Source organism: Xyrauchen texanus, chromosome 5 (genome assembly GCF_025860055.1).
Source record: "Xyrauchen texanus isolate HMW12.3.18 chromosome 5, RBS_HiC_50CHRs, whole genome shotgun sequence".
NCBI classification, from domain to species: domain Eukaryota; kingdom Metazoa; phylum Chordata; class Actinopteri; order Cypriniformes; family Catostomidae; genus Xyrauchen; species Xyrauchen texanus.
Window position 1 is genome coordinate 6,420,560 of NC_068280.1, and position 27,671 is coordinate 6,448,230.

General features: G+C 36.0%; 1 protein-coding gene across 1 annotated transcript in view; it reads left to right on the forward strand.

Moving 5' to 3' along the window:
• Positions 1 to 27,671, forward strand: part of LOC127643906 (VPS10 domain-containing receptor SorCS1-like) — a 254,439-nt gene that overhangs the window by 77,486 nt on the left and 149,282 nt on the right. The window lies entirely within an intron of this gene.

Here is a 27,671-nt window from a genome sequence, read left to right on the forward strand (position 1 = left end):
CCTGCCCAGTAGGGGGCATATGCATGAAGAATGTGAATCACCATAAGAATGTGAAAGTTAAAGTGGAGATTGACTGAGTAAAATAACAAAAATATTGATCTGTTTCTCACCCACATCTATTAAATTGTTCTAAAAACATTTACAACCACTGGAGCCTTATGGATTACTTTTATGCTGACCTACGTGATTTTTGGAGCTTAAAATTTGCCACCCATTTACTTGATTTATAAGGACCTACAGAGCTGAAATATTCTTCTAAAAATCTTAATTTGTCTTCTGCTGAAGAAAGATAGTCATACACATACAGGATGGCATAGAAGTAAATGATGAGACAATTTCCATTTTTGGGTGAACTATTCCTTTAAAACTCCACTGCCCATTTCACAAGCAAGAGGGGAACTCAAGAGGTATCATGCTATCTAGTTATCTAGAATATCGAGTTTATATCATTTGTAAACATTAACTAGCTAGCAAGATAAGTTAGTGTTGACAACTCATTGACAGTAACAGCCATGGTTTCCCGCGTGGTCTTTCCACTAACAGCGGGACTTGCTTTTTTGTTTTTTTAAAGAGAAGCAATGACAAGTTGAAATTAAGTTTTGTTGTAGTTAACATTATGCCACAAATGCTGTTGATTGAAACATTCCTTAAAGCGGAAGGGCCAATTTTAAGTGAATATTTATGTAGGTGTAAGGACTACATTTTTGGTTCTTTTATGGTGCATTTTTGTCCTGTTTTGATCTTGACCATTGTGGTCACAATCAATGGTTGTTATATAGAAAAGAGTTCCACTGAAACATAACAGCATACAGGTTTAAAACAAGCAAATGAGCAAATTATTTTAAATGCATTTTTAAAATGACACTTGGTTGTGTAAGGTTGAATTCACAGTTACCTTAAACACAGGATTTCATCAAGTACTCTTTAAACAAACAAGAGATCAAATGAAATCAATATCCTGGAACGGCATAATGAATCACAAAAAATTATCAACGAAAGAGTTATTCTCCTCACTTGATTTAGCATTGTTCTTTGACAGGTTATAAATCTGTCATTATCCACTGAGATCATATACACATATGTAGTTAATGTTCTTTAAGTTTAAGTCATCAATATTCAAGATTGTAGATTTATATGCAGCCTGGCAGGGCAAATATCGATCGGCTAGAACACATCCCATATTATCCATTGGGCAATGCTGCCTTGATTGATTCTAAGGACTGAGATCAGTAAGCCTGTGCTTACATTCCCAAACATCCTCCTCTCAGTCTTGAGAAGGGCAAATATTTTATTAGAACATGGCACCAATCATGGACCGTTGTGATGTTCTTCCGTTTGAAGATAGTTGCCGTTATCGTAGACAGACAGAGAAGCCCCTTCTGTCAATGTTTGAACTTACAAAGCATTTTGTAGCCAAGACTCGCTTCTGAATTATAATGCATTTTCACTAGTTACACTTTTAAGAGCTAATCAAGACCTAATATTAAATAGTATTTCGCTTTTATAAGAAAAACGATTCTACGCGTATCAGTTTAAAGTGAAGTTTATAATATTTTCTTATTAGATGTGAAAATGTGAATTGAGGCATAAATGTGTGATGATGCTTGTAAATAATTTGGCTGAAAGGGGTTGATTTCAGGGTACACAAACTTTCAAAGCAGCATGTCGATTTCACACACAATCAAGTTGGAGGAGATCTACAGAAACTCTCATTACAGGGCTAGGTTTAGATGCAAAAATCTCCATTTGCTCTCCTTTGAATCTTTTTTCTATCTTGAAGAAACAATTGAGGTGTTACAGAGATCATATTTGCGTTATTCTTTCATGTGGCATATAGTGAATGCACAAACGAAATCCTTGTTTCAAGGATCACGCTTCCTCCATAGTACTGTGGTGTAGGATTGGTGGTGGCGTAGTGGGCTAAAGCACATAACTGTTAATCAGAAGGTCGCTGGTTCGATCCCCACAGCCACCACCATTGTGTCCTTGAGCAAGACACTTAACTCCAGGTTGCTCCGGGGGGATTGTCCCTGTAATAAGGGCACTGTAAGTCGCTTTGGATAAAAGCGTCTGCCAAATGCATAAATGTAAATGTACTGATCAATAACAATGGAGATGCCAACCATTAGCAAGTTGACTGTCTAGTTTTATGTCACCAGCCAGTAGATATTAATAAAAATACAAATAAATTGATCAATTGTCTCACATTATACATACATTTCTGCATATACATGGTGAAATTATTTATTTTTCACATATCCCAGCTAAGCTGGGGTCAGAGTGCAGGGGTCAGCCATGATACGGCACACCTGGAGCAGATAGGGTCAAGGGAATTGCTCAAGGGCCCAACAGTGGTGTCTTGGTGGTGTTCGAGGTTGAACCCCCAACCTTCTGGTCAGTAACCCAGAGCCTTAACCGCTGAGCCACCACTGCCCTGTAATATTGACCATTCACATGCAGCTCTACTTTTATTGCACTACGGTCAGCATTAAATCTGGGGACCATAAGCAAACAACTCATTTCATCAAGTATGTGTTGACAGAACCAACAATCCTTCCTGTTTTACACCACACGCCTTGTCCATAACGACATCAGCCTGTTTCTTTCCAGTGCCTGCTTCCATTGAGTACGCATTGATGTCTATCAATGTGTCCATCTCTTTACAAGCCGAAATGGCTGTGTGAGGTCCCAAGGGCTCAGTTTCAACATCTCATTATTAGGAAGTTGAGATGAGGTTGTGACCTACGCTGATTGCAATTCTCCTGCAAATGTAACACGGTATATCTTCGTCCGGCCTTTACAAACCCACCCTGAGGAAAATGCTGTCGTACATACTGCATTCTGTACATACCAATTTCTATCACTCGCAGTTGCCTTTCACACCAGATTGCATTTGTAAATCGCAATCTAGATACCACGTGGGGTCCGTTTTTGTGGTAATTGTCTATTCCGGTGTAGATGAGGACCATACAAGGTCAGTGTCATAACAGTGGGTGTCTCAAGAGCCGGGTGGGATTTGAAGAGCAAAGCCATCAAGATCTAGACCTTAATCATTTCTAATCAGACACAAGTAATGAGAACAGGCTTTGATTGTTGGAGTACATAAACAAGGAGTGTATTGAAGGAATAAAGCACATGGTATATGCTGAAAAATATCAGGAACTGATACATCTTAATTGAAGGAAATCAAACCATCCACCAAAAAAGAAACTTCAAATATAGCGCAGTTGACTGTCAAGATTTGGCCCATTAGAATGCTCTGTGTGCCTTGAAAGGATCTTGAGATATCAAGTGTGAATTTTGGGGGAAATTGTTATTGCTTTTATTTGCAAATATGTCAGTTTTAATAACAGCACAGACTTCTGCTGTCATGAACATCTCAGCGTATTTTTATTTTAAGAAAAGAAAGGAGGTGCAAAATATTTCAAAGTATTTCATATAGTTGAAGTCACAAAAACAGCAAATATACAAATAATAATTAAAAAAGTTTACAAACACACAGATCTGTCTTCATTTGTACTGTCCAACATTTACGATTACTTTCAATGATATCTGGCACAAATCGGATCTTGTTGCATATGTGTAAACAAGATAAATAGACATGAGATCATGTTTTTTGCATCAGATTTGAACCACTTTCAAAGGTGATTCTAAAAGCAAAATAACTTTTGAGACTTATGTTTATGTATCTTTAAAACATCATCAGCAATTTTAATCTTATTACGGATTTAACAAAAGACAAACATTTCAGAATTGTAATCCCACCTCTACGGTGCCTTGATCTCACCATGGAAGAAAAACATTAAAAAGGTAGGTCTGACTATATATTTCACAATTCCGACTGTATTTATATGACATAATTAAGAGATATAATCTTGCAATTGTGAAAATTAAGTATGTTCTCTGATCTTAATGCATAAAGTAAGATAATTTGTCTTAATCAGCTTTATTGAGCTGTACCAAACACAAAATCGGTCCAGTGCACTGAAACGTTCACTCTCTAATATTTCCCAGAATGCACAGCAAAAACCAGGGAGCATCGTTGCTCACTATGTTCCCTTACCAAAAACGTCGTCATGTCTTCATTAGGAGATGATCACAAGTGTAAAACTATGAAGTCAAAGCATTATTTTCTCTCTAAAAGAGATGTTGTTTGTAATGTCTTTCATCCATAAGACAGGGCACTTATTAGCAGCACTCTTTCCTAAGAATGCTGACATTTTAAATCTAAAAATATTGGTTGTTTTGTTGGACCTAATTAATGATTGAAGTCAGAGTGTTCATTATATTTAATATTTTGATGATGTCATGTGCAGTATTAAAATTAGTTTTGTAATTTAAAATTATTGTATGCTAGCATTAGCCCATTAGCATCAAGCGAAACATGGAAAGATGAAAAGAATCCATCTTAAAGTGTCTTAAATGCCTTAACAGGTATACACTGTAAAAAATTTCAGTGATTTTAACAGTAATATAGTGTAAAAATGCTAAAGAAATAAAATGTTCATTGATTAACACATATTAACTGTAAAATATACAGTAAAATGTTTTAATATATTTTAAAAGTCAATACAGTAGTTTTTACAATAAAATTATGTACAAATTAAATAATTTAAATGTAAAAAGAACAATTTTCCTGTATTATTAATGGTAAAAAGAACAAGAGAGTACATGTACCTTTTTACAGTAAATTATTGTTAAAATTACAGTAAAAACAGTAATCGGGCATTCCCACAATTCCCTGCATGACACATTACATTTCATTATATTTTATGGGAATAGTTATGTTTCTTCTTGTTTTTAATATCAGTTACGTACACTGGGGTGTTCTGTGTTATATTTGATGTAATTTAGTTTATGTTTACTGCATTATTTAAATCTCACATGTGTTGAGATAAACACCATGATGGTGTTTAGTGTTTGTGTGAGTGATGTTGGGCGCTGTCTCTTTATGTTTATTGGTCATTGCTCCTGGAAGAGGCACTACTGATGAACTTCATGTCATCATGTGCCCTTCTGTAGTCACTACGGTGATTAACAAATAACTCGTAAAGTAAACAACAGTTTAGCTGCCAATTTTTTTTGGTAAAATCAACAGGATTTTTTTTTACAGTGTACGCTTGGGTTTTGTAGTATATACATTCAAAAGAGATTTAATTCAAAATAGCTTACTTGAAATTCATTTTTTTAAATCAGCAGATCTTTAAATAATCTTTGTCTTTGGTTATTTTACTGGTCTAAAAGGAAAAGGATCACATTCTTAGTGCATGTGTAGTAAATTATTAAATGTTGTTAATGCAGCATAATGTCATGACAATACTTAGAGAGGTACATCATTGCCAACTTATTATTAACTACCACTTAGCTACTCATACACTTTTCATGAACCCATGACATGATAATGCAGCATCATGTTATGACTTTACTTGGAGGGGCACATCATTATTAACTCAAGTGACTACTCATAAACTATTATCAACTGATGACTTGTTAATGCATAATGTGTACTACACTTAGTATTCATCCCAGTTAAATAACATATAGTTTAGTGTCGTTTGGTGGTTTGTCACGAAGTAATAGAGTGGAGATGCAGTCGTGTCTGGGTAACGAGTGAATTAAGTGGGAGGACTCACAGTGGTAGGGTGTGTATGAAGGAAAAGGGATGGAGAATCACACACGCACACAAAAATCTGGTTAAGATCAAATTATTGGTGGCAACTATTAACTTTTTTTTTTTTTTCTTTTCTTAAACTACTTCAAAGAGGTCTTGTCTAAAAATCCTCCACATGCAGCAATGACAGCTTTGCTGATTCTTGGCTTTCTAGCTGTCAGTTTGTCCAGATACTCAGGTGACATTTCACCCAATGCTTCCTGTAGCACTTGCTGTAGATGTGGCTGTTTTGTCGGGCACTTCTCACACATCTTACAGTCTAGCTGATCCCACAAACGCTCAATAGGGTTAAGATCATAACACTCTTTTCCGATTTTCTGATGTTCATTGTCTGTGTTTCCTTGCCCACTCTAAACATTTCGTTTTGATTTTCTGTTTCAAAAGTGGCTTTTTTTGCAATTCTTCCCATAAGGCCTGCACCTTCTCTTTATTGTTTTTACATGAAACTGGTGTTGAGCGGGTAGAATTCAATGAAGCTGTCAGCTGAGGACATGTGAGGCGTCTATTTCTGAAACCAGAGACTCTGATGTACTTATCCTCTTGTTTAGACCTTCCACATCTTTTTCTGTCCTTGTTAGAGCCAGTTGTCCTTTGTCTTTGAAGAATGTAGTGTACACTCTTCATACTTTGTATGAAATCGTCAGTGTTTTGGCAATTTCAAGCATTGTATAGCCTTCATTCCTCAAAACAATGTTTGACTGATAAGTTTCTAGAGAAATCTGTTTCTTTTTTGTAATTTTTTACCTAATATTACCTCAAGACATGCCAGTCTATTGCACACTATGGCAGCTCAAAAACAAACACAAAGACAATGTTAAGCTTAATTTAACGAACCAAATAGCTTTCAACTGTTTTTTATGTAATGCAAGGGATTTTCTAGTACAAAATTAGCAATTTAGCATGATAACTCAAGGATAAGGTGTTGGAGTGATGGCTGCTGGAAATGGGGCCTGTCTAGATTTGATCAAATTGAACTTTTATCAAATAGTGATGGTGCTGTTTTTTACTTCAGTAATGTTCTGACAATACTTTGTGATCCATTAAATGCCACTTTAGTGAATAAAGTGAACCTGTTTGATTTAGTTTACTCCCAAATGTTTATTAATGCATTAACTATCAATCATGTAGTAACATGTAGTTAAGGTGGCTGGTACTCATGCATACATGTGACTCCAGTCATGGTAAAGTTTGACTCTTCATTAGTTTTTGATAAGTCCATTCCTTAACTCATCATCAGTTCTTGCTGAAGTAAGAATTAATTCAGGTATGAATTTATGATTATTCATGTACGCTAATTATAAGGTGTTACGGAACTCTCAAAAATGTAAATTCTCTCATCAATTACTTACCCTCATGCCATGTATAACTTTCTATCTTCTGCTGAACACAAAGGTAGATCTCAGCTCTGTAGGTCTATATAATGCAAGTGAACGGTGACCACAATTTGGAAGCTTCAAAAGCAAATAAATGCAGCATAAAGGTAATCCATAAGACTCCAGTTGTTAAATCCATGTCTTCTGAAGAGATATGGTAAATGTGGGTGAGAAACAGTTTAATATTAAAGTATTTTTTTACTATAAATTACCACTTTAACTTCTAAATTCTTCTACTTTTTTTTTAGCTATTCAAATTATTTGTGGATATTGCCACCTACTGGGCTGGGAGGAGAGTTTTTGTAAAAATGACTTAAATAATTATATATTTTTCACCCACACCTATCATATCTCTTCTGAAAATATGGATTTACCACTGGTGTAAGATGGATTACTTATATGCTGCCTTTATATGTTTTTTTGAACCTTCAAATTTCTGGCCACCATTCACTTGCATTATATGGACCTACAGAGCTAAGACATTCTTCTAAAAATCTTAGTTTGTATTCAGCAGAAGAAACAAAGTCATACACATCTGGGATGGCATGAGAATGTGTAAGTGATGAGAGAATTTTCATTTTTGGATGAATTATCCTATTTTAGGAATTTGCTACATCCTCACCGACAAACCATCAATTTACATTACATTACATTCACATTAATGCATTTGGCAGACACTTTTATCCACTTAATAGAGGGACAATCCCCCCTGAGCAACCTGGAGATAAGTGCCTTGCTCAAGGATACAATGGTGGTGGCTGTGGGAATGGAACTGGCAACCTTCTGTCTACCATCAAGCAGTAATTACAATCATAATCACTCAAATATGTATTCCAATAAAACATAACGATCAACACCCCTTACAACCTGTGATGTCCTGCATAAACAAACTAAAATTATGGCTTGAAAGCAATTTCCTAAACCTAAATGAAAATACAATTATCTTATTTGGGCCTAAGGAAAACTGTGTTGTTGACCTGGACCTTGGTTCTCTTGCATCATACAAAATGCACTGTGCTAGAAACCTGGGTATCAAATTTGATAATAATCTAAAATTTGATACACAGATCAGTACTGTTGTAAAGTCATGCTTTTTCCACCTACGTCTACTTACTAAGGTTAAACCTTTTTTATCCTAGAGTCATTTTCAAACTATGATTCATGCCTTTGTAACATCTCGTCTAGATTATTGCAATTCGCTTTACTACAGTGTCTCTCAATCTTCTCATTCCTGTTTGTCATAATACTTGTTATTTTAATTTGTTGTATGTTCTATGTATTGTAGTAAATGTTTTTATATTGTACAGCACTTTGTTCAGCCTTGGTTGCTTTTAAATGTACTCTATAATTAAATATTGATTGATTGATTGATTGATTGATTGATTGATAATAATTCAAATGGAAATGGTATTCTAAGTGATTTTGTATTTATTAACATTACAACAACTGGCTCATTAATAACTTTTTGGGGTCTTTGGAATAGTTTCATGACTAAGTGAGATGAGACATGCTGACATATCCATGGAGAGAGGTGGAACTTCTTGTTTATTCAATAAAATTGCTTAGCTTGCGCTGCTGATAATGTTTATTCAGCTTGTTTATAACACCAAAACATTTTCTGTCACGCCATCTAAACTGGTGTAGTTTATTTAACTAGGGCAGCCAAGCGAACGTCAGAAGTTTAGGTTCATATTTGCTCAGTAGCTGATAGTGTGGAAGTACCTTTAAGTGGCATTGTGCTTGGCAATATCAGGCTAGAGGGTGTGGCCATGCATTCCATTTCAATAATCGTGTCAAGTGTTATCTAGCCCTTATGGCAACTTGCTAAACAATGATTAATCACTTGAATAGCCACCATTTTCAGAAGCATCAGTCATTTTAGCCCCTGTCCTTTCAAATATAGGAGTGTTCATATGTGCTTGCATGCAGAGACACTAAGAGATATACACTCAAAAATACATACACAGATCGATAATACGTGACCAAAAGTACATGGCCACCTTTCTAATTAATGGGTTTAGCTAAAGAAGACAAATCTAAATGCTACAGAATACAATGAAATTCTAGAATGTGCTTCTACATTTCTGCACATTGTATTGAAAATAATGTTATAGAAGCAGATAAGGGTGTGGTGTTTGGGACCCCCACTTACTTTTGGCTATATAGTGTTTTAAAACACTCAGTTTGTTTTTTCTGTTTCTTCTTATTATTCATTATCATTCATGTCTTATGCACACACTCACAAACACACTGCAAAACAAAACTTCTTTTGCATTGCTAAATCTGAATTATTGGGGTCTGATTGATTGCATTATGTGTGATCCCTGCTGAGAAAATATGCACTGATCACTGTCTATTAAGTCAAAGCAATCAAACCACGAAAATCGTATTAAACTAATAATCAGTAATTTCTGATTAAGAGTGATTAGATTACATTTCATCAAGAAAACACATTTGAATATACAGTACCGGTCAAAATTTTTGAAACGCTTGATTGAAATGTTTCTCATGATCTTAAAAATCTTTTGATCTGAAGGCAAACAAACACCAAACACATTTGAACCAAATACACACACACACACACACACACACACACACACACACACACACACACACACACACACACACACACGTAGTGTTTCCATGTTTTATGGGGACTTTCCATAGACATAATGGTTTTTATACTGTACAAACTTTATATTCTATCCCCTAAACCTAACCCTCACAGAAAACGTTCTGCATTTTTACATTTTCAATAAAACATCATTTGATATGTTTTTAAGTTATTTAAGTTATGGGGACACTAGAAATGTCCTCATAAACCACATTTATAGCATAATACCCTTTTAATTACCAGTTTGTAACCTAAAAACTTGTCCTCGTAAACCACATAAACATGCCCACACACACAAACTGATTTTTGCCGCTTGTATGAAATAAGTCTTTGTGGTCCTTTAGATACAGTCAAACACAATATATAAAACAAATAAGAGATGAATCAACCAGAACCAGTGCATTAGAAAAGAAATTAAAATAAATTATCGAACAGTCCAGGTGAAGACAGGAAAAGTAGAAACACTAGTAATATTGTGGACATTCTCAAGAAGCATCTGTTTGTGCCAAGTTTCTCTCTCTCTCTCTCTCGCTCTCTCTCTCTCTATTCCAGTGTGTTCCAGCCAGGCACGGATTTAGGAAGCAGAGGCCCCTGGGCACAAAATCTTGGAGGCCCCTCCTCCTCCTCCTCTCCTCTTTTTCTTTTTCCTTTCCTCCTTTTTCTTTAGTTAAAAACAAAAACACCAACTCCATTTCTTGTGATGTTAACTGTGACAGCAAAAGAGATCTATAAATATCTATAAAACAAAAGACAAAATGGAAACTATCACAGAACAAAATCAACAGAATTTATTGGAATAAAAGCAGATTAAAATCTATGAAAAACTATGAAAATACAGGCTAATAACATAACTAAGAATAACTATAGTCATGTCTGTATAGTCTGTTTTTTTTTTTACAGAGAAACAGATGATCAACGATATAATAGGTTGTAACTTAACAGAGGCTGGTAGCAGAGCAATCAATTCAGTGAATTACACTGCGCAAATCAAAAGTAATAGTACCCACCGGCACCGGATGAAGAAGGATTGACAGTCTCCACAGAATAAAATATTCATTTTATTTTATTTTTCGTGTTCGCATTTATGAGGAAAAAAAATTTTTCGGACGTGACAGTTCTCCGTTACGGACATGACCGCTCTGAAAGCGGCACTAAAAGTAAAAGAATGCTTTAAAACGTTTTCACAGAGACCTCAAACAGAAAGCACAAAGCCTTTCTTTAAAGTGAATTTCGTTTTGTATTTATTTAAATCTTAATTTTAATCAATGTTTCATCAACCAATTCCCTAGATCCGGGCATCTAATAATCAGGGTTTTTAATAAGGGGAAAAGGTAATAGATATGCCTACATTTTGAGGCGGTCAAACTGGTAATGCACGTCACCGCCGGGTCTCTGCCGCCTTCAGCACCTGCTTCGGTTTCGGTCTCAAGCGGAGTCGGAGACTGTGGTGGTGGGGAGGCATTTGAATAGGTGTCTGTCACTCCAGGCGGGCTGGGGTTCTCTGTCTTGTCGTGCTGGTGCTGGTGCTGGTGCTGATGCTCAGGTTCATCTAAAATAGCAAAGCTGGATATTGTGCTAAACTCAGCATCACCGCAGGCGCCGGCGCCGCCAGGCTCTTTATTTTCGTCGAGCCGACTTTTGAAAAAAGTAGAGATGGCTGGAATATTACTCCTAATTAAAACCTCTCTGCTATCCTTCTCCTTTTTAGCTTTACGTTTTGTGGCTCCGCTGCGCCACCGTTTTTTATCCATTTTGTTTGTTTTTTTCGATGTCCTCAACTCTCTGTTTTTCACACTATCTTCTACCGCCTGTTTTGCCGCTATCAACAGTTTCCGCGGTAACCTGACTCGTCATCATCCGACACAGCCGAAAAACTGATCATGATACTTTTTTGCGTGTAAATAAATTATTGTTAACACACATACGCACAATTACACACGCATTCATGAATTTTAATTTAATTTAAATTTTGGAGGCCCCCGGGCACCGGCCCAATCGCTCCGGTGGTAAATCCGGCCTTGGTTCCAGCATGTCATCCGTTAGAAGAGTGAGTGCTTTGCGCTCAAAATTGCTCATCAAGGCCCTTGTTTAAAACTATTCTCATGTATGAGTGGGATATTGATTTATGCGTGGCGTCCTGCATCAGAACTTGGACTGAAGTGCTGAGGGAAAATCAGTATGCTGCGAAGACTCAATGGATTCGATCTGCACTTTTGGGAATGCACATTTTACTTTGAAATAAAAGCTGAAGATTAAGATGGAACTGGTCCAGTTTTGATCCTAATGCCCCTGATAATGTCACTAAAATACTTCCATATTTCTTATAGCAGCACTTAAATCACCCCGTAGAAATAGTTAAAAAGGAATTACTGTATGGAAAGACTAAATATAAGTGTAGGTTCTTGTGTGAATTAATGTAATATTAGGTAGGTAATAATGCTTTAAGAGAAATAGTTGTAGAGTTAATGTACTGTTGTACAGTATTATTCATATTCAGTATTTATCGAGAAATAAAGCATTGGTTTGGAGCAAAATGTTGAAGAAAAATAACGTCTTAACCTATGGAACTAAAACAATGACTAAAATATTGAATCTAAAATGACTTTAATCTGTTCATTTGAATTGTAGACATGTGACATATAACAAAATATTTTATTAGATTTGTATTTGTATTTCTGGATTTCTTCTTAATGTAAATGATATGAACCTGTAACTTTTAAATCTGAATATTTACATCTAATTCCGCTATATAATTGCTAATTTGGTAATTTACTAGAAAATCACTTCCCATTATATCAAAAACAGCTGAAAGATATTTGGTTTGTTAAATGAAGCTTAACATTGTCTTTGTGTTTGTTCTTGTGTTGCCACAGTATGCAATTGACTGGCATGTCTTGAGGTCAATATTAGGTCAAAAATGACAAAAAAGAAACAGCGTTCTCTAGACACTTGTCAGTCAATCATTGTTTTGTGGAATGAAGGCTATCCAATGCTTGAAACTGAAGATTTCAGTTTCAAAGGACAACTGGTTCTAACAAGGACAGAAAGAGATGTGGAAGGCCAGATGTGCAACTACATAAGAGGATAAGTACATTAGAGCCTCTAGTTTGAGAAATAGACACCTCACATATCCTCAGCTGACAGCTTCATTGAATTCTACCCGCTCAACACCAGTTTCATGTACAGCAGTAAAGAGAAGACTCAGGGGTGCGGGACTTATGGGAAGAATTGCAAAGAAAAAGCCACTTTTGAAACAGAAATACAAAAAGAAAAGGTTAGAGTGGGAAAGGAAACACAGAAATAGATAATACAGATAACATAGAAACAGATAATTGGAAAAGAGTGTTATGGCTCTTAACCCCATTGAGCTTTTGTGGGATCAGCTAGACTGTAAGGTGTGTGAGAAGTGTCCGACAAGACAGTCACATCTACAGCAAGTGCTACAGGAAGTGTGGGGTGAAATTTCACATGAGTGTCTGGACAAACTGACAGCTGGAATCCCAAGGATCTGCAAAGCTGTCATTGCTGCACGTAGTTTAAGAAGTTCTGAACATTTTATCAAATTGTAATAGTACATTTTCATGTTATTAATGTCCTGACTGTACATTGTGATCATTTGAATACCACTTTGGTGACTAAAAGTACCAATATCTATTCATAAGAGCAAAATTTGTACATTATTCCAAACTTTTGGCCACCAGTGCGTGTGTGTGTGTGTGTATATAAATATATATAATTACTGTATATTAATTATCAGATATATGTTCTGATTGGCTGTGATTGTCACATTGCCAGTTTGCATTCAGTGTGGACAGAAATTACTTGACGCTGGATATTTGTCACTTTAAGGACTAAATAAATGTTAATTAACCTTTTAGTTTAACCAAGTCTGTTTTAATGCAAGACAATCACAGAAAAACATGCATTTGTTAGAAAAACAAAGATTTTTAGATTGTAAGTCAAATATTAGGCAAGCCCTCTATGAGATGAGGATATGTCTGCTCAACATCCCAAGACACCAGTTCTGGAATAGACATTCAAACCTGGCTAGAAATAATTAATCTAGTATGATACATAATTTATTACAAATTCTGAGTCACACAACCGCACATAGAGGCATTAGCTAATGATTTGGCTAGCTCATATGTTTTCATCCTTGGGTGCAGGTTTGGGCCTTTAGAGCGGGTTCTGTTGAAAGCATTTATTTACTGTTGAAACTCCTATAGCTGAAACATGAATCAAAATCACATTATTTTTATGACAACTTGCAAAACCTTTACAGTGTATGTTTGGATTACGGAACCAAATCAAAGATGACTAAAATGCATTTGTCCATAATGTATTTGGACATTTAAGCCACACTTAAAATTTATGAATTTATTAAAATATCAATAGAAAATAAAAAATCTACAACTAAGTGAGATCTGCATACAAATAATGTTTTTGCAGAATTTATTCATTTTCTTTAACCAATTAGTATTTCTAGGTGTGTGTGTATGTGTGTGTATATATATATATATATATATATATATATATATATATATATATATATATATATATATATATATATAATTATAGCAGTATCATAATGCCCCCAGACCGTAATAAGGAATATTCCTGAGAAATACAAGCTTGTAGTACCACCTGTTTACTCCAGAGGGCAGTAATTACAATTTCAGCTGTGTGGAAACGCACACTTTATACAGTGAAGAAAACAACCAGAAAGCACTAAACAGACATTCGTTACGTTCTTGCGTTCAAACACTTGATGGAGCACAAATTCAAACTAAAGAATCTCAAGATGTTTACTAAGTATTAAACAATATTTAACTTGACACAGTGACCTAAAAATGTAATGTTTATGAAGCAACGCACCCGAGACGCTACACAAGCATGTCTGACGCAGGTGTACATTGACAAGCCCTCATAATAAATCTCGTACTGATTGACAAATTCACTTGTGAAATGGATTGCTGTGAACTGTATGCCAATGACTGACTTACGATCAATAATATGGTAGAAAACAATACGTTGTATTCTAAAGCCGTGTTTTGTATTGTCTTATCAATGGTTAACTCTTCTGCCACAAGAATGTAATGCATTTTCATTATATATATATATATATATTCAGATAATTAAAATGCATGGAGGTGTACCTGTGGATGTATTGTAAGGCCTACCTTCAAACACAATTTCTCTTTACTTGACATCATGGGAAAATCAAAAGAAATCATCCAAGACCTCAGAAAAAAAAAATGTGGAACTCCATAAGTCTGGTTCATCCTTTGTAGCAATTTCCAAATGCCTGAAATTATCATGTTCATTTGTAAAATCCATAGTATGCAAGTATAAACACCATGGGACCACACACCCATCATACTGCTCAGGAAACAGACTCATTCTGTCTCCTAGAGATTAAAATAGTTTGGTGCAAAAAGTGCAAATCAATCCCAGAACAACAGCAAAGAAACCTTGTGAAGATGCTGGAGAAAGAGTTAGACAATTATCTATATCCACAGTAAAACAAGTCCTATATCGACATAACCTGAATCTCTGCTCAGCAAGGAAGAAGCCAATACTCCAAAACTGTCATAAAAAAGACAGATTACAGCTTGCAAGTGCACATGGGGACAAAGATCTTACTTTTGGAGAGATTTCCTCTGGTCTGATGAAACAAAAAATGGCAAGAATAACCATCGTTATGTTTGGAGGAAAAAGGGTGAAGCTTACAAGCTGAAGAACACCATCCCAACTTTTAAGCATAGGGGTGGCAGCATCATGTTGTGGGGGTGCTTTGCAGCAGGAGGGACCAGTGCACTTCACAAAATAGATGGCATCATTAGAAAATACAATTATGTAGATATATTGAAGCAACATCTCAAGACATCAGCCAGGAAGTTAAAGCTTGGTCACATCTGGGTCTTCCAAATGGACAATGATCCCAAGAATAGCACCAAAGTTGTGTCAAAATGATTTAAGGAAAACAAAGTCAAGGTATTGGTGTGGCCATCACAAATCCTTGACCTCAATCCGATAGCAAATTTGTGGGCAGAACTGAAAAAGCATGTGCAATCAAGGAGGTCTATAAGGTACACCGGTTTTTCTGAAGGAATGGGCCAAAATTCCAGCAACTTATTGTGAGAAGCTTGTGAAAGGCTACACAAAATTTTTGACCCAAGTTAAACAATTTAAAGCAATGATACCAAATACTGACAAAGTGTATGTAAACTTCTGACCCACTGGGAATGTGATGAAAGAAATAAAAGCTGAAATAAATAATACTACTATTATTGTGACATTTCACATTCTTAAAATAAAGAAGTGATTCTAACTGACCTGAGACAGGTAACGTTTTCTACGATTAAATATCAGGAATTGTGAAAAACATTTAATGTTTAAATGTATTTGGCTAAGGTGTATGTAAACATTTGACTTGAACTGTATAAAGAACTGCCAAATGCTTACATGTAAATGTAATGTAAATGTTATCTAATGCAATGCCATTCATGCATTTTAAGTGTGGCTTAAGTGTCCAAATACTTTTAGTATTACCTTTGGGATACTTTTTTACAGTTAAAAAATTATGCATTTGTCTTCACTGTATACACCATCATCAGACATTTCACCTGCAAAATGGAGCTTGCACGTGCCCATACGCCCAACAACACTTACCCCTTTAGTCAACCTACTCTACGATTTTAATGAGAGATCAGTCTGTCAAAACACAGAGAATACAATTAAAAACAACATATTATTGATTAAAATGAAAAGCATAATTTTTATTTGTATAGCGCTTTTCACAACACACATCATTTCAAAGACAGCTTTACAGAAAATGATGCTTTAACAGAAACAGCTGTAAAATAGTAATGTCTTCGAGTCCTAATAGTGTGGTTTAATACAAAAACAAATACAAAATACAGAGTTAGGGTTAAATTGTGCCTTAAATTAAATAATAAATAATAAGTAAATTATATTTATATTTAGACCCCCAGTGAGCAAGTTCAAGGGGCATGTGACAAGGAACACAAAACTCTATAAGTTGTTGGTTAAGGAGGAAAATAACCTTGGGGGAAACCAGGCTGACCGTTTGGGCCAGTCCCCATCTGGCAAAACAGTAAGCAAGTATAAGGGGCCAGTATTTAAACAAAATGATTTTGTATTAACTGTTAGCTTAATGACTAAAATCTTAGACTTAAAATACTGAATTAACTGCAGAAGTGGACACAGATGCATTGTCCTTAGTTATATGGCTGATGAAGGCTGCAATTAAATTCATTAACTATGTATTCAATTTTAAGTGTGTCGTCCATCCTTTGACCAAGGTGATGCAGGCAGAGGTCAGTAAGATGCACTGCAGTTCGACTGCTTGTGACAGATACATTCCGGGTAATGTCCATCTTCAGTCCAAGTTTCAGGCAGTGTCCATTGAAGTATCCCATGTCTGACAGTTGGTGCTGGCATCGATTTATCCTCTGTGAATTCCATTGTAGTAGACTGAAGTGATATCTGGCTGGCACAGGCTGCAGTTAGTCATTGTCACTCAGCAACACGTAGTAGTGGGAGTCGGACATCAGGCAGGATCAAAGCTGGAACTGTCAGGTTCTGGTAACTTCAGTACATGTATCCAAAGTTTAAGACAGGGTTAAAAAAACGAATGCAGCATAACTATGAGTTGATGGATAAATTAGGTGTATGACTGGCTGAAAAGATGAGTCTTTAGTCTAGACTTAAACTGAGAGAGTGTGTCCGAGTCCCTAACCATGTTCAGAAGACTATTCCACAGTTTAGGAGCCAAAAAGGAAAATGATCTACCTCCTTTTGTGGGTTTTGCTATTCTATTTATTATTAATTTTAATATCATAGTGAACGTGATGGAATATAGTGTGATAGAAGGTCATTTAAGTGCTGTGGAGCTAGACCATTCAAAGCTTTGTTACGAAATACGAAATTTAACAGGTAGCCAATGTAGCGACATTGGGCTGCATCTGAGCTTCAAAAAGCCAACATCTGCTACAGGACTCTACAACAAAACTACAAAGTGGAAAGAATGTGTTTCCATAAAGAATTCTGTGCATCCTACCCACAATGCTCTATTCTTTAAGCACCTTAAGCCATCGGCTTCTTCCACCTCTGTTTTCTAACAAGTGCTGCTGGGGATTGTTTCTACCTTCTGCTATCAGACAATACAACACCTCCCCCTGTCCCATTGCATGCTACTCCTCCAGGTGATACCCAAGCTGGGGTAACAACATTATATATGAATGTGTCTTTCTCAATTATACACTCAGTAGAAACCTGCAAATGCAGCCATATGTGTACATTATTTATCTTCATGTAATGTCTACAGTGTATGCTTTGTACCTTTAGTTGTCATTTGGGGTCAGTTATATAGCTCCATTTATCTTGTTAGCTAGTCAGAACAGACATTGTATTCTGTAGTCTGTTGAAGCTGCATAGAGTTTAGTATTCTCTACATGTTCACTGAGTGACCTCCAAAGCCACAGGAGATGTTGTTGTTTATTTGTGCGTCTCTGTAAATGTGTGAGTATGTTTGGGGACTTCAGACCTTGATTTTTTTAAGCCAAGGACAAGAGCTAGAATGTGAGAGTAAGATGTACAAGCTGGCAGCTTGTAATGTACAATAACATTCAAATAGATCTGTATGAACACAACTAAATTGTCTTTTAAGACAAACGTGCCAAATGAATTTGTGTTTTGAGTTGTCAACAACTACATAAATTCTTCAAGTACATTTAATTATATTTTAAGATAAATGTGCCAATGACAATATTTTGAGTTGTCAAAAACTACACAAACTCCTTCAGTACTTTTAATTACATTTTAAGACAAATGTGTAAATTACAATATTTTTAGTCTTCAACAATTTCGCAAATTCTTCCAGTTCTTCTGATTACATTTGTAGACAAAAGTGCCAATAAGTATATTTTGAGCTGTCAACAACTTTGCAAACTCCTCCAGTAGCCTACTTGAAGCATGGCGATCCAGCAGATTGAAATAACGCCAATAAACCATACAATTATTAAGTACAAATGCAAAATTATAAAGAAATATTTTTTTTAATATTGAGTAAATAGATCTTAAAAATATAATCCCTAAATTAAGTCTATAATGTGTTTTCTCAACTAATAAACTAAGAAAAAATATAAGATATGCTAAGGCCTCAGAGATGTAGTCAACGCAGACAGCAAAAAGAGAATAAAATAGCAGAAAATATATTTGTCCGCACATATAATACAAATATGCGTGCGTGTTTGTGTTCTGACAGAGGAAAACAACACATTCAGACTGGGTCTCGGTCAGAACATGTGAGCGGAGCGGCATAGGCGGAGGGTGAACGAACTGCAGGGTAAGGAAACCTTCCAGATGAATAAATGGTTACTTATTGTTATTTACAAAGATGCCAGTAGGCTGCTCAACTTAATAATTATTTTAGCAACTCAAAATTAGCTATAGCAAGGTAATATGCATTATTTATTTAATCAGCATAACAGTAAATACAAATAGGTAATCACTCTTTGCTAACACGTTAAAATTAAAATAAAATAAAAACCGAACCGTTTGACCTGTATGCACCATTAAAGGGGTCCTGCAACAATATATCAAACAGTTGAATTAAAGTTAGAGAGGAGAGAGTCTTCTTCACAAGCTGGATCATGCTGGATCGTTTCAGGTTTGATTGGATGCTTATTGATTTAAATGTGAATAGATGCAATTAAAAAAGGAATGTTACAAATGTGGATACACTCCTTTCAATGCTACCATAATCTAATAAATATGTATTTATGTAAGAATTGCACTACGTTATTTTATATTTGTTTTAAAATGCTCAATTCTTTCAGAGATAAGACATTCTCCATGCAAGCAGTGACTCAAGTGATTTACATATTAAGATGAATTTGGCCATGGCCACTGATCTAGAGTCAGCTTTCCCTTCCCGCTATTAATTAAAGTTTTTATACGAGCTTGGGAAACTGATCCTAGACAGTTTACTGGTGCTGCTATAAGCAGTGTTTTCCCATAGTGGCAATATAGATTTCCGATCAATTCCTAATATGCATTAAAACAAATATCATGCCCATGGCCAGGGGAAGGCTAAGCCTTGCCCAGCCTTACACACTCCCGCTCAGGTGCTAATGGCCCAAGCAGACGCTATGCTCAAGTACCACTCAAGCTTACCGGTTAAAAATAAGGTAGCTCAAATCCCACTCCGACATTAAATTTCTCTGTAGTATACATGCACACACGCCAGAGCAACTGCCCCTTTGCCCACATGGGCTGAGGTGCCCCCCTGGTTGAAATGTAGGCAATATGCCGACATTTATTCAATTTCAAAATGCTTAGTAAAATACACATCTGAACATACACATTTCTGAAATGATAGTATTGTTGTGTTTTAGTATATCAAATCTGTTTATTTTGTACTTGTTTACAACGGCTGTTAGATAATCGGGTCTACAAGACAATTGTTATCATTTGTAATCAGCAGGGGTGGAAAGAGTACTGAAAAATCATACTCAAGTAGAAGTGCTGTTACTTCCCCAAAAATGTAGTGTGATTAAAAGTAGCTGTGCTAAAAACTACTCAAGTAAGAGTAAAAGAGTAGTTAATTTAAAAGTACTCATGAGTAGTGAGTACTGAGTTGCAAAACCTACACCCCATTATAATGAACACTGTATGCCAAATGTTAAAATACATCACTTATCTATGATAAACACTACACGAATCTGATTCCAAAAAATAAAAGGTAGACATGATAACAGAAATTAAAAGATTACAAACTTATTTTGCAATACACTGTTCACCATTTAAAATCATAATGTATGAAAAAATTACATTAAATTCAGTTTATGTGTAGGGTCTAAATTTCCCTTAATGCCGACAGAGTGTTATTGTTGTGCCTAAACATGTGCAAAAAAATGCTAAATAAGCAAGATCACTTGGCACTTCATGTCCTGCACAATAGAGGATGTAGAGCAGGCATGGGATAAGTTGTTTGTTACTGGGGCTACATCACGCTTAAAAAGGAATAATTCACCGAAAAATCGAACATTCTCTCATCATTTACTCACCCTCATGCTATCCTGGATGTGTAAGACTTTCTTCTGCAGAACACAAATTAAGATTTTTAGAAGAATATCTCAGCTCTTTTGGTCCACACAATGAACGTGAATCGGTGCTAAAATATTGAAGCTCCACAAATCCCATAAATCAGTATAAAAGTAGTCTTATTCATGTGCCTCCAGTGGTTTAATCCTTGTCTTCAGAAGTGATATGATAGATGTGGTGACAAACAGATCAATATTAATTTCCTTTTTTTTACTAATTCTCCTCCCTGCTCAGTCAATCTCCACTTTAACTTTCATGTTCTTCTCGTGTTTTTGGTGATTCACATTCTTCATGCATATCGCCACCTACTAGTCAGAGAGTAGAATTTCTAGCAAAAATTTACTTAAATATTGATGTGTTTCTCACCCACACCCGTCAAATCAATTCTGAAGTCATGGATTAAACCACTGGAGTTGTATGTATTACTTTTATGCTGCTTTTAAATGCTTTTAGAAGCTTCTACATTTTGGCACCCCTTCACTTACATTGAATGGACATACAGAGATGAAATATTTTTCTAAAAATCTTAATTTGTGTTCTGAAGAAAGAAGTTCATAGACAGATGGCATGAGGGTGGGTAAATGATAAGATAATTTTCATTTGTGTGTGAATTATTTCTTTAAGTAGCACATGGGGGGCCACATTGTCCTCCTCTTGAGATACAATATTCAACATTGATTTAGTTCTTGTATCTTTTAAGCCCAGAAATAGCTTTGTTCTTATTCTAAAGCATGATGCACAATTTACTGAAGTTTGTGACCGGTGGAATGTTCTGGCTAAGCCTAATTATAACTTGTTGTATCATCTCTACTTTCCTGGTAATTTATTATACCAATTAACACACTCTCTACATCAGGGGTCAGTATTATTAAAAAACGAACAATATTTTCTAAAAATATAATTATTAAAAATGTCACAGTTTTATTCTATTACATTACTACTTTTAAAGCCACTGAAGTTATTCAGCCAAAAGTAGTGTGTGGTTTTCTCGTTTCCTTGTTATTGTTGTATGATTAATAGCCTTTATACGACATAGCCTACTAGACAGTGCTCAATTTGGTTACATGTACACTTCATGTCCAACATTTTGCTGCAAATACAATTTTTGTCCCACTGTTTAAATTCACTTTAGACATAAATGATTGTGTTTACATTAATGCCTCACCAAGATGGGCATTGGCAGAATTATAAGATGTATTTGCTCATTTAGGTACGAACCCGCATTAGTTAACAAACATTAGCCGCCTGTCAATCAGACAGCAGCAGTAACAGATGTCAGGAAATAAAAAGTCAATCTTTTATATTTCTTCTAGATCAACCAACCAGTGGTGCTCATTACTATACGTTATAGACACACAGAATCTAGTAAGCAGAAATATTAAATTTACCTAAATAAGTTTCTTCAAATTAAAGGCAGGATTAATGCTGATATCTGGCTCAAGCAAGTTAAACTCACATGACACGATCATCCAATCTGCCTTTTTCACTGTCAAAAGCCCTTCCAGTTGTGGCCGGTAATGTTCAGCTGTAAAATGTGCTTGAGATATTCTCCACATCCATAACAGTTGGCGCCAGATCTGCAGCTGCCGTTCAAGTTTTTTACATGTGATTGATTGGAGTCATGAAACTCTCCCTAGCCAATCATGTTGATAGATAAAAATAAAATCAGGACAGGGAAGTAGCGAGCACAGATAGTGGGGAAAAGGTGAAAGTTCATCAGGTAAATTAACAGACTACTTTTTGCGACCAGGTAAATTTGTTATCACATTGCTTAATTTTCCATGGCCATTCAAAATAATTGTAATAGTAAATTAAGTTACAGTCATGGCATCAAATATTTTATTTTAGTAAATGGACATTCAATATTTTTTTTTTATTTATATATACTGTATTTATGTTATGCTAATAGAATGTCTTTTTCACTGTATTAAAGTTTGCATTCATGGTAACGCTGTTTTATTTTTTGGTTATTGATGTTTTAAACCGGCTGCTTGTCGAGTCAAGTGTTAATGTTGAAACCCTTTTTATATACTATGATACATAGTAACCTAACAAGAATAATTAGAAAATAAAAACATCACCCACGTCTCCCGAACCGCTGTCTTGTTATTATTTTTAGCTGTTTTTCCTTGTTGTGCAAATTAGCGCAATTATGGGCACAAGCTCATCTTTCATGCTGTTATATATTACGAATAATCTCTCCTATTGCTACGCCTATTGTGCAGTGAATTTTGGGATGGTTTCATTTGAATCCGGTAAATGGGTCAGGTTCGTGTGGTGGAAACTGAGGAAGCAGGGAATGGTAAACTTGAAATAATTTTATAATAAAAAATAAAAAAACAGGCTTCTTAGCACACTCATGAAACAAAGGCGCAACAGGTGTGTGCGGGGCTCTCTCTCCCTTTGCTGTCCTCCGGTTCGCTCTTAAACCTCCCCAACTCTCTCTGTAATGACAAACAGCTGTTAGACACAATCATTGCCAGGTGATTATCTTTACCAATATCATCTCCTGATCGCACTCTCCATTCACAAACTGGCACTCAACCATGCTGTATTTTTTTTACTAGTGCAGAAACGTGCACACCATAAAAAGTCTAAATAAAATTAGTGACATTACAAGGAATTTAATAGCTAAAAAATGCAGTTATATAAATAGCTATTTCTTGTCAGCTCTAGCAAAATGTATGTAATGTTGCATGTGGCCTCAGAATGAGCCTATTATGCCCATTATTTAAATTTGTTTCTTCAGTTTTAATAAGTTTGAAAATTGTGCTAATTTTCCCAGTTAATTATTATAGGCCACAGCACAAAAGGTATTTTATTATATCTTCAGAACGATTTGAAATATATATTTTTTGGATGGTCTGTAGATGATGTATAAAAATTTATGTACGAATCAAAAAATGGCCTAGGACAAGTTTGAAAAAGTAGGTTTTTAAAAACATATTTGTGATAAAAAAAGTTTTCTTGCGGGAATGAAAATCCTTGTGGCCATATCATTGAGGGCACTCGTGGATTCAGAGAAGCTACAAATTTGTATTGTAGCCTATACGTTTTTGGAATTATGAGCAAAAACACAAATTAGCTAATATTACCGCCACCGTGTGGGCGATTGTCACAAAATGTCATATGCGGCTTTGAGTTGACACCCTGCTTGTGTATATCAATTCCCATATCTCTCGGCCATTCCTGTATTATGAGTTATAAGATGCTAAAACTTTTGTGCGGCCATTTTTGTTTATATGTCGAATCGATTTTTTGTCAAAGAATAAGTTATCGTTTGGACGAAAGAAGATGCATATTTCATTTGAAATTTGTCACTCAACCAGCTGAAAAATGTTGACAGTTTATTAATTGTAGCACCTCCTAGGGGTGTATTTGTTCGAAACTTTGCTGACATCTTCTAAACGCCCTGTTGACTATGTGTATCGAGTTTGTTTACATTTGGAGTTTGTGTTGAGTAGATATTGATCAATTGCTCAAATCGCGTAAAACCGGAGGAACTCTATTGTTAATATCTTTGGAACGATTTCACATATCGAAATTCCAGCAGCTTCACTGCTTGGCCCCCTAATAAGGGATACTAAGGCTTGTTTCAGTCATGAACAGCTCTTTGTTTTTGATCAAATCTATAAATCATACATGACTCACTCAAAATACTCAAAAATACTCTCGCTGGTTGCCAAAGCTTAGTGTAAAATTGCAACCCAATGAGTCACTGAACGAATCACTTATTTAATCTTTTTGATGAATGGAATGAAAAGATTCCACAGAGACACTCACTACTAGTACAACAGGTGTGTGTGGTCAAGAGTGAGGCAAATAAAAATGAAAAACCTTCTGTTGAAAGGTCGCACCTGGGTTTTTGAGCCTCATCTCCACTGTCATAACTCGTCTCGCTAGTGCTGAACTTTGTTCCCAAACACAAGCGCAAGGTGTCTTCAAGATTTAGGAACAGTGTAATGCAGTAATATCAACACTTAAACCGTGACTATCTGGTCCTGCACCTCTGGGCCTACAGCTGTTCCTTCCCTCATGTACTGCACAAAGAAGGCATCAACTTCCATTTCGGATTTCACAGCCCCTCTCTTTGACCCTTTTCCACTTGGGTACCATGTTTTTTTATATATATACTTTTGCATGAGGCATGTCATCACAAAGCAACTATGTTTGTCTTGTTTAAAGTATATGTCGCTGAGTCATCCTTGTCAGATGTTATCTTAACATTTATGCATTTAGCAGATTTTTTTTTTCCATGCACACAAAGGGTTCAAGGTATACATTTAGTTTAAATCAGCATGTGTGCAAGGCTGGACTTGTAATCTGGCATACTGTGCATTTTCCTGGTGGGCCTGCGCTCTTTGGGGCCGATCAGGGGCGGACTTGCCATCAGGAGAACCGAGCGGGCCAGTGGGTTGGCCACAAAATGTGCCAAATGGGCTGAGATAAAGGACAACAACCACCCTACCCCTGCTCAACAAGTTTTGGGCCACTTGCCATGTAAAATCCTGTGCCGGGTTTCTCTTCCCAGTCCAGCCCTGCATGTGTGTATATGTGTGGGAATCAAACCTACAACATTGACATTGCTAGCACAATGCTATACAAGCTGTGCTACAGAAGCCCTGTAGAAATGACATTCAGAAGCAACCACAGGTGGTTTTCACTAACAGATCAAATGGTTCTCGATGCAGAACTGAACCATTCAGGATCGATCAGATTAAATTAAATAAATTCAGATGTGTGCACACAAATAAATAGAAAACAATGCATTCCAGATGATGCAGTCTTTCAGAGATATCTCTGCGACGTACACATGGTATCTGGGAACAGCATAAATGCCTTTCAAAAATGACATACATCCAGTAATCTATCACTATATGGTTGATAAAGTGTGAATCTAATTGACTGTATCTGCAATGTCTCCATTGAGCCAATGGCACTGAGATGCATTACCATGTTTTATTGGCAAGCTGTGTAATACAACATATGCACACTGTGGTAGGAGTTAATCTGTAAGTAGCTGACAGTTTCTAGGCCTCCTAGAACACTCCCCATATGTAGCAGCCATAAGGGCCTGAGTGAGAGCACAGTCCTTCAGGTAATGTTTGCCATGCTGTAAAAGACTTAATCTAGAAATTAGTTGGTGACCTCACACAGAGACAGGATAAAGCTGTCAAACACAGCTAAAAAATATACAGTATGTACACACAAGGAAAATTAAGCATTATGCATTTGCAATCAGCCCTACGATTTTGGCATATAATAAAAAAAAAGAAAGAATTGCCATCAATGTCATCTTTCGGGGAAATACAGGGCAGCCAACAGTCTCCAAAAAAACACTGCAGCTCAAATTCCCTCCTTCACAAAACCCTCTTCAATCACAAACATAAGGGGTCACACAGCAAACAAGAAGCACTGCATCGTGTCACATGTTGGACAAAGCAAGGAATCTCACATAAAAAACATCTTTCTGTATGCGCAAATTCAAGTACATAGTCAACCCTTACAAAAAATCTAAACAAGCCACAAACTGGCAGCAAATTTGCCGCTCATTATTTTCACATTCAAATAAGCATTTGATTCGCTGTAAATGTTTGCCAGAACTTTGCAGCTCTTAACCGGTAGTGGTAAACCTCTGTCAAACCTTTGACAACAATGGAAATAATTTGCATGTGAAAATTACCAGTGGCGAATTTGAGGCAAGTTTACGGCAAATTTGCCATGAGCTCTTGATTTTTGTAAGGGAACTTCTGAAAAGATTCATGATGGGAGAGCTTTAACTTTACACACTCTACAATCATTAATAAACTCTTTCATTTTGCACTAAAACTGTTCCAGTGCTGTGTTTCAGTTAAACCTCTCAAAGAACAGTGGCTTTTCCCTGTGGACAGGACATCACAATAACTATTTAATGTTAGCTAGCTTGTTAGCTAGCTTGACTGAGAATGCTAACTGTAATATGCTAGCTAGCTAGGCTGTGGAAATGTTAACCAAGTTATACCTCATGTGGAAATTATCAGTGGCATTTGTGAAATATCAGTGGTGGTGGTGTAGTGGGCTAAAGCACATAACTGTTAATCAGAAGGTCACAGGTTCAATCCCCACAGCTACCACCATTGTGTCCTTGAGCAAGGCACTTAACTCCAGGTTGCTCCGGGGGGATTGTCCCTGCAATAAGTGCACTGTAAGTCACTTTGGATAAAAGCGTCTGCCAAATGCATAAATGTAATGTAAATGTAACCAAGTTAGGCTACATTTTATCTATTTACAAAATAGATATTTTACATAGAATCTATTTACTAAATAGATACTTCTGTATATAAAATAATTTGGTTAACATTTCCAGTCAGGCTAGCTAACTAACATTAGCTAACTAAACAGACAGTTACTATGTCAGTCATGCTAGCTAGCTAACATTAGCTAACTTAATAGTATTTAGTAAACAAATTTTATTTTAGGAGAATGATAACCAAAGAATGTCCTTTACAAAAAATCTAAACTAGCCGCAAACTTGCCACAAATTTGCCACTCATTATTTTCACATGCAAATGAGCATTTGATTCACCACAAATGTTTGCCAAAAGTTTGCTGCTCTTATCCGGTAGTGGTGAACCTCCGCCAAACCTTTGGCAACAATGGGCAATTTGCCGTAAAGCTCATTTGTGTATGGAAATTAACAGTGGCGAATTTGCAGCAATTTTGCCATGAACTGTTGATTTTCATAAGGGTTTACATTGTATCTATTCAGTAAGCTAATGTTAGCTAGTTAGCTGACTGATAATGGCATACAATACAAAGAGAGTTCATGGCAAAGAGTGGCACCCCATCCCCATATCCTTAGTATGTTTTACTTTAAACCATCGATGCAGTGTTCATTTTAACA